We start from the raw sequence: 13,842 nt of genomic DNA, 5'->3' as shown, positions 1-13,842 counted from the left end.
TTAAAACTGTAACCTGTGTACGTTTTTTTTTGTTTTTACTTTAGTTTAATTAGGACTAAACTTTATTTTGAAGTCGAATTTAAACTTTACTGTACTCAATACTATCGACAAATAAACTTAAAATGTTATTCTATGACCTAGCGTCAAACCTTTTTTAAAAACTTTTATACGTTTTTAATATTCTGTTGTACAAAATGGTTAGTAAAGTATATTTACATTCCCCTTTTGTTGTTACTTCTTTTTTCATACAGCAGTTGTAGCGATTTGATCACTGAGCTTTGCAGCTCTCTGCCGCAGGCAAACTGTTTGTCGTCGAGTGAATAATGCGCATGCGCGGTTTTTCTTGGGGAAACATTATAACTACGCATGCTTATGCAGCAGGTTCTCGGTCAGAAAGCGACACGGTCGTACATACAAACAAGCAGAATAATAGTATAGATTACGTCAATATATAATAAACAGATTAATCTCCACATACACACAAGTCTATTAGTTCCTTTCCAGTGTCAACTAATATTGGCTTTGTTTCTCTGAATGTATTATTAGTTCCTTTGATATTTTGCCAAAGATAATCCAGCATATCACCCAGCCCCCTCCCCCTAAGAGGTTAAAATATCTTGTCAGTATAGATTTTCGCCCTTCATATTTCTTCACATTCCACCATGTGTGATTTTTAAATATTTACATCTTGATTATTAATTGAAAATTATGTGATTGGTATGTTATTTCCCAAGACATTTCATTCCCTTTCTCAACACATAGACCCATAATACCATCAGTTTGTATCCACATAATGCCAAACATTACGTACTCGACTAATATGCATATAAATTTAATTTATTTTTAAATCAAAATAGATAATCATTCGGAATACTTCTCATTTTCCCAATTTTCTTTAGTCAGATTCTCAACTTTATATCATTCAACAACAACCTGACACCATCTATTTCAGTATCTTGGAATTTAAAGAAGATATAAGTAATGAATGTGAGCATTAAAGAGCACTGTACAAGATATAAGTGATGAATCTAAGCGTTAAAGAGCACTTTATAAACGATGGTGTTACTGGTTATGGTAAAAGTAGGTGATATCATTGAATAGGCAATGTTAAACAGAAACTTATCAATGGTTCTCTCTACTAGATACCGACTGTGTCCTAAAATGTCATTGTAAAGAAATATCGAATTGTGGAAAAAAAATCACCGCAAGCTTTATACCTGTGAATTGTGCAATATTATACAAACCGTTATGTACCATGGTTACATCAATTTATGCATTGTTCAATTATATGAAACTTTTATGCACCATGGTTACATAAATGTATCCATTGTGCAAAATTATAAAAACTTTATGTACCGCGGTTGCATCACTTTTTTCGTTATGCAATCTTACAAAAACGTTTATGCGCCTGGTTACATAGATTTATTCAGTGTTATACAATCTTTATGTACGGTGGTTACACAAATTTGTCCATTGTTCAATCTTATAAAAACCTTTATGCAACATAGTTACATAAGTTTTTCTATTACACAATATCATCAAAATATTTACATGTCGTGGTTACATAAATTTATCCATTATTCAGTGTTATAAAAATAATTATGTACCGTTGTTACATCCCTTTTTCCACTGAAAACAATACCCGCTAGGAGTAAGTTTAAAATATGCACGTAATTATTAGATGAAGTTGTTATTTTTCATCCAATTATTATTGAAAGTTTGGTTCGTAAGAAAAATATCATCCATTCTTTCAGGCGTCCGCTATACTTTGTTTACATACAGATTAATGCAGGCGTCCACTATATCTTGTTTACATACAGATTAATGCAGGCGTCCACTATACCTTGTTTACATACAGATTAATGCAGGCGTCCACTATACCTTGTTTACATACAGATTAATGCAGGCGTCCACTATACCTTGTTTACATACAGATTAATGCAGGCGTACACTATACCTTGTTTACATACAGATTAATGCAGGCGTCCACTATACCTTGTTTACATACAGATTAATGCAGGCGTCCACTATACCTTGTTTACATACAGATTAATGCAGGCGTCCACTATACCTTGTTTACATACAGATTAATGCTGACACGTATAGTATTTGCTTTATGACAAAAAAATGTACTTTCTATTAGCTGTACTGTTACGACCTAAAAATATCTCTGCTGTTCAGGTAGAAAACTATACAAAAAGAAAAGTGTCCATTTGCCCAAAAAGTTGTAACTGCTCCAATCTTTACGAACATTTTGGTCTATTTTTTTAATTCTTGAGACGGAACTGACACAGGATTTTAATTATCTGAGACCATGTTTCCTATTCACTAAGGCACCTTTTCTGTCAGCATTTACAATTTTATTATTATTATATATTTTAGACATAATCTAACTCGATTATATCTTACTGTGTTCCATATTCATAAATGCCGGGTTTAAGAGAACTGACTACATTTATTTAAACATCTAAAGTCTCCTGTCACCACCTTCATTAACATCCTCATGTCTGAGAGCTTTAAAGGTTTCCGTACAATATATTGTTATTGGCTTCGTAATGAACCCTTGTTAATCGCTACAAATGGCACGTTCCATAATCTCGCGTATAATCTAGGCTACGGGAAATACAGAAACTGATTAGTTAATGACATATTCTGTGGTTTTAGAAGGATAGGCCGTTTATTACAGGTTTTATATGTTTGTTTTGACGTGAAGACACTGTCCACATAGTACTAGAGTTGTGATAATGATATTCATAATTTACACTTAAATGTTGATGAATGCTACAACAGATTTAGGCATAGCTTTAGCGGTAGGAGAATACTGGAAGCTGATGAACAACCGACGACAGAAGAAGGCTGTTATGACAATTGGAGGTTGGAGAATAGCTGACGGCAGGAGAATATTATTAAAGCAGTTGAAAGTTTGTGAATAACTGAATGAAGGGGGCCATTATTATGACAACTGGAAGTTGGTGAATAACTGAAGGCAGGAGAAGATTGTTAGAGCAGCTGGAGATTAGTGAATAACTGACAGAAAGAGAAGATTGTTAGAACAGTTGGATATTATTAAATAACTGACAGTAGGATAAGACTGCTATAACAACTGGGGCCAGTGAATAGAAGACTGTTATTATGGCCGGAGGCTACTGAATAACTGACAGAAAGAGAAGATTGTTAGAACAGTTGGATATTATTAAATAACTGACAGTAGGATAAGACTGCTATAACAACTGGGGCCAGTGAATAGAAGACTGTTATTATGGCCGGAGGCTACTGAATAATTGACAGTATGAGAAGATTGTTAGGACAACAGGGGATAAGTGAATAACTGATGGCAAGAGAAGATCACTACAACAAATGAAAGTTGGTGAACAACTAACGGCAACAGAAGATTACTACAAAAGCTGAAAATTGGTGAATAACTGACGGCAGGAGAAGATTGTCAGAACAGCTGAAGGTTAGTGAATAAATGATGGTAGGAAAAGATTACTACGACACCTAAAAGTTAGTGAATAACCAAAAAGCAGAAAAAGACAGCTGGAGGTTACTGAATAACTGACAGAAGGAAAAATATTGTTAGAACAGCTGTATATTAGTGAATAACTTACTGTTAGAACCGCTAAAGGTTAGTGAAAAACTGACAGCAAAAGGAGACTGTTATGACAGTTGTAGGTTAGTGAATAACTGACGGTAGGAGAAAACTGTTATAATAGCTGGGGCTATTGAATAACTGAATAACTTACAGTAGGAGAATACTGTTATAAGAGCATTATTAGAACAGCTGGATGCTAGAGACGGAAGAAGGCGAAAATGTATTCATAATAGACTCAGGGAATGGAATAAGTAATGATCAAATAGAGAGGTAATAGTGTTAGGATGTAACTGACGATATGACTGAGAAGGTACTCGTAATAATAGTAACTTAGAAATATTTACGGCGGAGCAGAATAAATGATGGAACCAATTATGATTGTAACGATAAATCTCGTCATTAGGCTTATTGCACCATTTTATAGGTAAAGAATGCTATAACACATTGAAACGGATGTTTATTGGATTTTAATTTCCACAAGCATTTTTCGATAGAACAAAACATATTAAATTGTTTAATATACCATATAACTTAGGCTAACTCCTCTGAGAAGGATCCATTAGATCGTGTGTTTTAACGTATTTTATCCAAACAGAAATCAGCGAAGAAATCAGAAGATAATCTTACAGCCAATAAAGTCTTGATTACACAAGTATTGAAATCAGTGTTAGCAACAATGCCCTTATCTTTTTTAAAACCATATAGTCCATTAGGATATCCAGTAGTAAGGAAATGTGTCAAATCATTCATAATTCTAGTAATTCGGAAAGCAATGGAATGTTAAGTGTCAGTAATTTATAAACATGCAGTAAAACGTTATCTACGACGTCATTAAGCATATTCGCCTATTTAGCGAATCTAAATTTGTACAATTCACGATAAATAGTATCTTGTCTTTGAAATATTTCTATTTTTATATTTAAGTCTTTCATTATCTTTCATGTTCAACTTTAACAGTCAGGTTAGAGACATCTAAGATTCAGACTGGTTTAGCTATCCGTATTTTACAGCTTCAAACCAGAGGGAGAGATATCAGTTTCAACAGTCTACGCCGTCTATACGGCTATTCATATCGAGATAGTGTAATTGACTGTCACAATTAGAACGCCCCCAAAGCTGAAAGTGTAAAGCGTTTTCATTTGCATATACGTAGGACGAACATTAACATGCTGACCACTGGCCATGTCTGGCGTTTTCTCTCATGTGAACTAAATATAGAGTATAACTACGAACAATATTAACGTTTCGGGCATACTTATAATCCGAGACTTCACAAAATGTTAAAAAAAAAATCCGTTAATTCCGGTTGAGTTGTCGGCATTTGCATTGATTTTAAGAGACGTTGTTGTTTGCTTTGTACAAAGCTACATAATAGGATATGTCACTTTGTCTATCGTAGGGTATCGAGCCCCGAACTTTAGCGTTGTAAGTACGTAAACTTACATCCTTCCCACCGTGGTACAGGTTTAAGAAGAGGTAATACCTAGCGAGTAAAATTAGCGTAATGATTTTACTTTGTGTCAAATACGTATTTTAAAATATGTAAGGTATTTCTGTTACAAAGTTATTATTAATATAATAAGGAAATATACATATATATATATATATATATATAATTTATTTTTATAATTTAGTTTTATTGCCACTAGATGGAAATTTGAATAAATTATTTACAGTTTTTACTGTTAAATGTCGAATCCAGTCCGTCCGGTTATGTGATTTTGGTCTACTTAAAATTTTCTACTAATCCCTGTAGAAACACCTTCTCTTTACAAATGGAAAATATTGCCAGTAAAACAACAATAAGAGACCCTTTCTCCTTTTTCGCCCCTCATTTATTATGACGAACTACGTCAGGGCAAACAAAGTATCAGTCCTCAAGTTAAACAGTTGAACTATAACAACAATTTAAAATATCGAGCAAATGGGCTATCTGTGCTCTGCCCAACACGGGTATCGAAACCCGGTTTCTAGCGTTGTAGGTCCGTAGACATACTACTGTACCACTGGAGGCAGTTAATGGAGGAACCTACAAATGTACGTCACTTAACTCAATCGCACGTGTATATTAGTTTTATCAAGCTTTTGCTGGGGTACTTAACATCACTACGAGTAGATGTCTTTTCTTCAGCCATTAATATTTCATTGTATTTATTACATGATACAGTTATTTCAACCATTATTTTTAAGGCCTTGATTCTTTAAAACACCAATAAAAAATAGCTTTAACGTGTGCGATAGCTTCATTTTTTTCCATTCAAGTAACAGTAACGCTACGCAATACTCGAACCACTAAATGTGATCTTATTTTGATCTTCTGCAAAAAATGACTGAGAGCAGATCACTATCTTGATAATCAAGCAAAATATTTCAGCCTTTTTCATGTGACAAATACTAAAGCCTAATCTAACCAACTGAAATTAGAATTAAATATAAACGCTGCCCTGTTGCTGTAGCAAAAGGATTTTTACAAATATTACTCGAGGAATATTAACAAGAATATTATATTAATATAGCCAGGAATGTATTAGTAAAAATATTTTTAAATGTAAACCGGGACATGTTAGCAAGAATTATATATATATATAACTTTGGATGTATAAACAGGAATGTTTTAATAAAGATAATTTGGAGTGGTTCAACAAATACAACCTGGGGAATATTATAAAGGTTTATCCGAAAAGAAAAACTAAGGTAATGATAGCAAAAATGCTTCAGGAAGATAATAATAGTAGTAATATAAAGAAAGAAGTATTCCAATAAATAACTCGGATTGTTTTAGGTAAAACAAATGTTTTTAAAGTTATGCAAGTTTGCCTAGAAAAAATATCTAAAGTCGTATTAGCAGGAATGTTCTACTAACTTATAATAAAATAATAAGGGTTTTAACGATAGGAATACATTTGAAAATAACTGGAGCCGTATTAGCAGGAATGTTCTACTAACTTCTAATAAAATAATAAGGGTTTTTAATTATAAGAATTCATTAAAAAATAACCGGAGCCGTATTAGCAGGAATGTTCTACTAACTTCTAATAAGATAATAAGGGTTTTTAATTATAAGAATACATTAAAAATAACTTGAACCGTATTAGCATGAATGTTCTACTAACTTCTAATAAAAATAATAAGGGTTTTAATGATAGTAATACATTAAAAAGTAACTGGAGCCGTATTAGCAGGAATGTTCTAATAACTTCTAATAAAATAATAAGGGTTTTAATGATAGGAATATATCAAAAAATAACTTGAACCGTATTAGCAGGAATGTTCTACTAACTTCTAATAAAATAATAAGGGTTTTAATTATAATAATACGTTAAAAATTACTCGAGGTCTTAGTAACATGATTACTACTAAGATATAATCTCAAATCAGATAAACAATACTATTTTAGAAAGGGAACCCAGGATCTAAAGAACTAGATCATCCTAGAAAGCTAACTTGAGGGCATGATTCCAGTGGTCATGGAGGGATAAACTGGGTTTGTATAACATAAAACTATTTTTTTTTCAGACAGAAACGTTGAGTTTATTAATATTTGTTGCTAAACTCAAAAAGGAGATCAACCCTCCTTACCTTTAAGATTAATGAAGTGGGTCTTTCTGGAGATCCTAGTCGCTTGTTCTTCTCTACGCCGACAAAACGATCTACAGTTTACAAAGTTCACCTCTCCTGGTTGGACTTCCAGTTCGTCTGGTGTCTTTGTTCCCACGCACGTTCACTATAGGTTTTTCAACTGATAAACGTTTCTCTCCATAAGATCGTTGCTAAAGCAATGCAAATCTAGCCACCTAGCGGAGGAATAGTATATACGCTTTTATATAAAACAACCCAATAATTACTACAGAGTATTCGTAGAGAACATTTTTAAGTTACCGATCGATTGTTCGGTGTATTTCAGTAGTAAAACACAAGTTATTACCGAGAAAAATATATTTTATAAGTAAGTTATTACTATCTATATACTAAAACGAATAGTGTTTGAAATGAAAAAAATAGTTGTTATAATTACATAAAATACTTGCACAGTTAAAAGCTGCTCGTGGGAATTGGATGATATATATATATATATATGGTTCGTTTATAGAAATTATAAAAAAATATTAATATTTCTTTTTGTCCATGAAAAAAGACTGTTTTAACTGCAAAATGTGGGTGTTTAAAATATTTAATTATGATAAATAATTTAAAAATATGAATAAATGATATTTTATTATCATTCGATTGAATAATTAATTAATCGAATTATATGACATGGTTAAATCTGTCGTTGAAACACATTTAGTAATAGAGTAGATTGGATTATGAAACTAAACTATTAAGCCGTGGATTAAGGCCAACAGTTGTTTAAAAACTGAATTCTGAGAAACTAAACGAGTCGTGTTTCTTAATACATGTGAAAATTATTGTCATGCGCTGTTCATAAAACAACCTAGAAAGTAAAACACTATGAAACGTGGGCACAAAAAGAAGTGCGTTTACATCTACTTATGTAAATACCAACCAATGGATAACCTTCGGCATTTCATATGGCAGTGTCTGTTATGTTTTACTACTGGTTGATACAACCGAAGTGTATGTAGTTCTGCATAGAGCATGGAACCAGTTTCGCGAGAAGATTTCAATAACCTTATCGATCTATCCGTCCATGTTCATTGATATATCTTCCTATTTCACAATCGCAGAATTTACTAATTAGATTGTAGAACATAACAAAAGTGAAACCGTATAAAATTAGAAAACACACAAGAGGAGTTAAATTCTAGAAAATAAGAATAATGAAACTGTAGAATATAAAAATGAGTTGTAGAAAGTTAAAAGAATGAAATTTAAAGCATAAAAAAGTGAAACGGTTGAGCATAAAAATTAACTGTGTAGAGAATAAAAAAATGAAACTGTAGAATAGAAAATTGAGTTGTAGAAAATTAAAAGAATGAAATCTAAAGCATAAAAAAGTGAAACAGTTGAGCATAAAAATTAACTGTGTAGAGAATAAAAAGAATGAAACTGTAGAATAGAAAATTGAGCTGTAGAAAATTAAAAGAATGAAATCTAAAACATAAAAAAGTGAAACATTAGGGCATAAAAAATTAACTGTGTAGAGAATAAAAAAATGAAACTGTAGAATAGAAAATTGAGTTGTAGAAAATTAAAAGAATGAAATCTAAAACATAAAAAAGTAAAACATTAGGGCATAAAAAATTAACTGTGTAGAGAATAAAAAAAATGAAACTGTAAAACGTAAAACTATAATCGTAGATGAGATACATGATAAAACTGTTTAAATGTTTTACGCTCTTTAAAAGTAGTAACTCTTTTTATAACGTTTATTATTATTTTTACTATAAAGTACAACTACGTTACGAGTATTAAGTTTTCTTTAATTATAATTGTTGACAAAGCGATGATGAGATTTCCTATTTTTTTCTCTAATAGCTAAACAAATCTTTTAACGCATGCTTATTATCCCTAATACTGATGATTAGCTAAACAAACCTTTTAACGCATACTTATTATCCCTAATACTGATGATTCGGAGTTAAGGGGTAATTTTGTTTTAAGTTATTTTTAACTGCTATATAAATAAAACTATTACCTTCATCCAGATAGACACTTCACTCCTTGCTTATAGTTTATAGTTTAGTGGAGGTTCACTTACGACGGAAATGACGTAAAGCCAAACGTTCTTACGTAACACTCTATCCATTCACAAAAGTATGTGACGTCAGCTGCGAGATCTATGATTTACAGAATCGATGGGTCAGGTAAAAGAAAACAGAGCTGGTTTTCTGTGGAGTTTAAATAACACACCTTATACATGGATACAGTACACATGATACAGTAGAAGTAATACTTATTACACATGATACAGTAGAGCGTTAATTGAGTTAAAATGCACATTCACATAGCTCCAACTAACTGTATTTTCGGTTACAACAGTTACTATAGAGCTAACCTTCCGTGTGTAATAAGTATTACGTCTACTGTATCATGTGTTATAAGTATTACGTCTTCTGTATCATGTGTTATAAGTAATACGTCTACTGTATCATGTGTAATAAGTAATACGTCTACTGCATCATGTGTTATAAGTATTACGTCTAGTGTATCATGTGTTATAAGTATTACGTCTACTGTATCATGTGTAATAAGTATTACGTCTACTGTATCATGTGTTATAAGTATTACGTCTTCTGTATCATGTGTTATAAGTATTATGTCTTCTGTATCATGTGTTATAAATATTACGTCTACTGTATCATGTGTTATAAGTATTACGTCTACTATATCATGTGTTATAAGTATTATGTCTACTGTATCATGTGTTATAAGTATTATGTCTACTGTATCATGTGATATAAGTAATACGTCTACTGTATCATGTGATATAAGTAATACGTCTACTGTATCATGTGTTATAAGTATTATAAAATCTATTTACATATAGTATCTAAAGATAGGTCCAAGACTATAAAATGATTTCTCTCCTTCACTGTATTTTTATTCTTATTTTACCTTTTTGACTCGCTGTACAAGCATTTAATATTATAATTAAAGCTTCTGACAGCACATTTTATTAAAAGTCATCAATGAATTCTGGAAGTTAGATCTCTTAATTTCATAAATAACAGGGTTATGTTGACGCTAACTCGTTATTGGTCAAACTAGTTATGTATAAATGTCGATCTCCTATTGGTTGAAACTGTTAGACAATTAAAAGGTTTGTGTCGATTTTTTCTTAAGGTTTCGGACAGAAGGTGTAACTAATTAAGATATTATGCTAGATTGTCGACAAACACTTTCTTCAGGTCATTGACTTGTTAGGAGAGATACTGAACAGACTATTACTGAAGTTATAGTAAGTATGTTTTTATAGTCTGAAATCTAGAGCCTAGTATAGTTAATTAATATGAGTTTCTGAACAAAGCAAGATATCTATAAAGATCAGAACTAAAAATACATACCTAATAAAAGTAAAGATATTTTCTAAATGTACCGCTTGAGATTTACAATCACAATTCCATCTGACAGAGATACCAATTTACACCAAAACTTTTCAAAAACGCCACAAAAATTATCAATGTTATCTTCCAAGTCGCGAAGTTGACTGTCATTTGTTGTTTACCACGAACAAGGAGGGGTAAATAAAACGCTTCTTTTGATTGGTCAATATTCATAGGAGTAGTTAATCACGCGCCATGTTCCACGTTATTTGAAATCTCGTTCAATGGCGTAACTTTGCGTAATGTTGTAGGTACTAGCAGACGATATTTTTACGACATATTTTCGTGCATGAAATTGAAATGAGCTAAAATGTCGAAAAGATTGATAACAAACAGCACACAACTCTGGATTTCTTTAAACAAAAACTGTTGGTGGTTAAAGTAAGGTAAGTATGACAAAGTAAAACAGGTAAATTAATAATAAGTTTGACCTGGTAGCTTGATATACGTTCTTGGTCAAAATGTTTGCGTACTGTTCTATATGCATGGAGTAGTTATTGAGTAAATGCCCGAATAGTAACAGAGCAAGTAGCATATGGTCGGACAAATATGTACGAGTTGTTATTCTGGTCTATATAAGTTGTATGGAGCATTTGTTCGTCAAAACACATATACACACATCTGTTTTGTATAAAAGGGTGTGCTTTTGATATAATCTTTTAGAAATAAGTCAACGCTTTGTTCAAACAATTTCTCTGTACTTGATGTAGAATCATGCCTCGTCACGTGCCACAAATTATAGGGCATCCAATTAATTGTTCGACTGTCCAGAAATGGTATGAAGAAAGCGGACATTGTACGAAAAGTAGGGTACCCCAGTGCACTGTATCCAAAATTCTCAAATATCACTGGACTACAGGCCATGTTGTTCCAGGAAAGTCTATTGGTAGACGCCGAAAAACTACCGCCAACTTACATTTAGGACAATGGCGACATGTCATCTTTTCAGACGAGTCCTGTTTCCACCTTGTTAATACTGATGGTAGGATTTGTTCGTCGTTTGCCTGGATAACAGATGAGGGAAAACTTTCTTTCCCACATGGAACACACAGGAGGTGGTGCAGTACATGTTTGGGCAGCTATTCATCATGGTGAAAAAACTGCTCTTCATGTCCTCCAGGGAAATGCCAATGGCGCCTCCTACAGTCATAACATGGAGGCGATATTTCTGCCATATTATAGAACAAGATTTGGTAATAACTTTTGTTCCAGGATGACAATGCTACTGCCTACAGTGCTGGTATTGTACAGGATTATCTCGACAAGAAGGACGTTACAAGACTGCCATGGTCAGGAAAGTCTCCAGTCTGTAATCCCATTTAGATCTGTTGGGCTGAACTGAGCCGGAAAATTTCTAAGCACGACCTTAAACCAGCTACTGTAGCTGAGTTGCAGCACTTTCTAGTAACAACTTGGGATGACATCACGGTGGATTACATCAGTAACCTCATTGACAGCATGCCACGTCGCCTTGCGGAGGTTATTAGAGCATGAGTCGGACCAACCAAGTACCGAATGTTCAATATGAGCTGGTATAAGGTTACAGACGCTATTTATATTAATTTGATGTTATATTTTGTCATTATATATGTTTTAGAAATGTTTTGCTGTGATAGATGAAATAATGAATTACATATCTTTCTGATAAAATTGTTTGCTGTTCTAATAAATCGTTCATGATCTCCATAGTACCTGTCTCATTATACAAATTACACATATAGATGTTTAATATAACATACATTTTTCAGCTTGACAGTCTACAAAATATGCAAACATTTTGGCCAAACTGTATATATATATATATGCAATATCTATACATGTAGCATACTACAAGTAATTTTGTGAGGCACCTGGGAACGACATCGAAGAGAGCAACCGGAATTATATCTGATTGGTCGAAAAGTATGTTTTCGTAAACATGTTTATGGTGTTTTCGTTGTCCAGTTGTTGTTGGCTTCTGTCGCAAGAGCTTCTGTCCAACGTGAATACAGGCTTATTTGATTTTTATAGTAAACGAGATTAGGTTTCAATTTCCGTTTACTACGAGAGTCTACCCTTTCTGTAATTCTTGGTATAATATATTCCTTTCTTTCCACAAAGAAATCATATTTTCCCTCCATTTTCGTGTAGGCCTACGTGCGTTTTTGCAGACTACAGTACTAGTACCACTCGATGTTCTAGTCCATTGCTGGTTGCATCTTTTAGAAAGCAGTTGTAATAGAAAAAAAAAAAAAAAAAAGATAGAAGACCTGAAATAAATTTTGTTTTTAAAAGCTTTCTTGAAAATATTACCTTTTTACACAAGTATGAGCGTTGCTACTTATACGAAAATCGGACGTTAGCCTAAAAGTTATTTCCTGACTTCCGTTCCTGTGTAAGGAAGGAAGTGGAAGGAGTACAGCAAGTTAGTTCTAGTTTTGATGTTAGTGCTAGTTAAAATATTATGGCCCAAGTAAAATGTTACATCTCTTGTCGCAAATAATTTAGTGTGGTAATTTCTAACGACGTAGTAAGTTAAAACAAAGAATATTTAAAGTATCATCATCTTATTTAACTCTAATAGGATTCAGATTCATTCTGGTTTTGCTCTAAATTATTAGGTTCGGCATTAGTTAACTTGTATCTTAGCAAAACTTATAATCAATTAACAACCTTTAAGATTAAATTATTTATATTACCATAGTAAAAACACTTACCAGAAATTAAGAACTTCTGTTATACTTTTGTTATCTAAATTATGCTAAAGAATAATTGTCAAAAATATATAGTCTCTTCGTTGTTTTTGTTATTAATGTTACCCCAATAAATACTTATCATAAATTAACAGCTTATGATACGTTTTTATTATATATCTTACCCCAGAAAACACACATATCACAAATTAAAACCTGTGTTATGTTTTATTATTTATCTTACCCCAGAAAACACACTTATCACAAATTAAAACCTCTGTTTTGTTTTGTTATTTATCTTACCCCAGAAAACACACTTATCATAAATTAAAACCTGTGTTTTGTTTTGTTATTTATTTTACTCCAGAATACACTGATCACAAATTAACAGGCAGTGTTATCTTTTTGTTATTTATCTTACCATAGTAATCATACTTATCACAAACTGATAATCTGTGTTATGTTTTAATATTTATCTTACCTCAGAATACACTGATCACAAATTAACAAACAGTGTTATGTTTTTGTTATTTATCTTACCTTAGTAAACACATTCATCACAAATTAACAA

General features: G+C 32.3%; 1 long non-coding RNA gene across 1 annotated transcript in view; it reads right to left on the bottom strand.

Moving 5' to 3' along the window:
• Window positions 1-7,321, bottom strand: part of LOC111085350 — a 24,573-nt gene extending 17,252 nt beyond the window's left edge. The window contains exon 1 of the long non-coding RNA XR_002610192.1: window positions 7,172-7,321. This is a non-coding gene — a long non-coding RNA (uncharacterized LOC111085350). The remainder of the gene's footprint in view (window positions 1-7,171) is intronic.
• Window positions 7,322-13,842: the final 6,521 nt, after the last annotated feature.

This window comes from Limulus polyphemus, unplaced genomic scaffold, assembly GCF_000517525.1.
Source record: "Limulus polyphemus unplaced genomic scaffold, Limulus_polyphemus-2.1.2 Scaffold343, whole genome shotgun sequence".
Lineage (NCBI taxonomy): Eukaryota > Metazoa > Arthropoda > Merostomata > Xiphosura > Limulidae > Limulus > Limulus polyphemus.
Note: the sequence above shows the minus strand (reverse complement) of the source record. Positions and strands in the feature narration are given on the sequence as shown.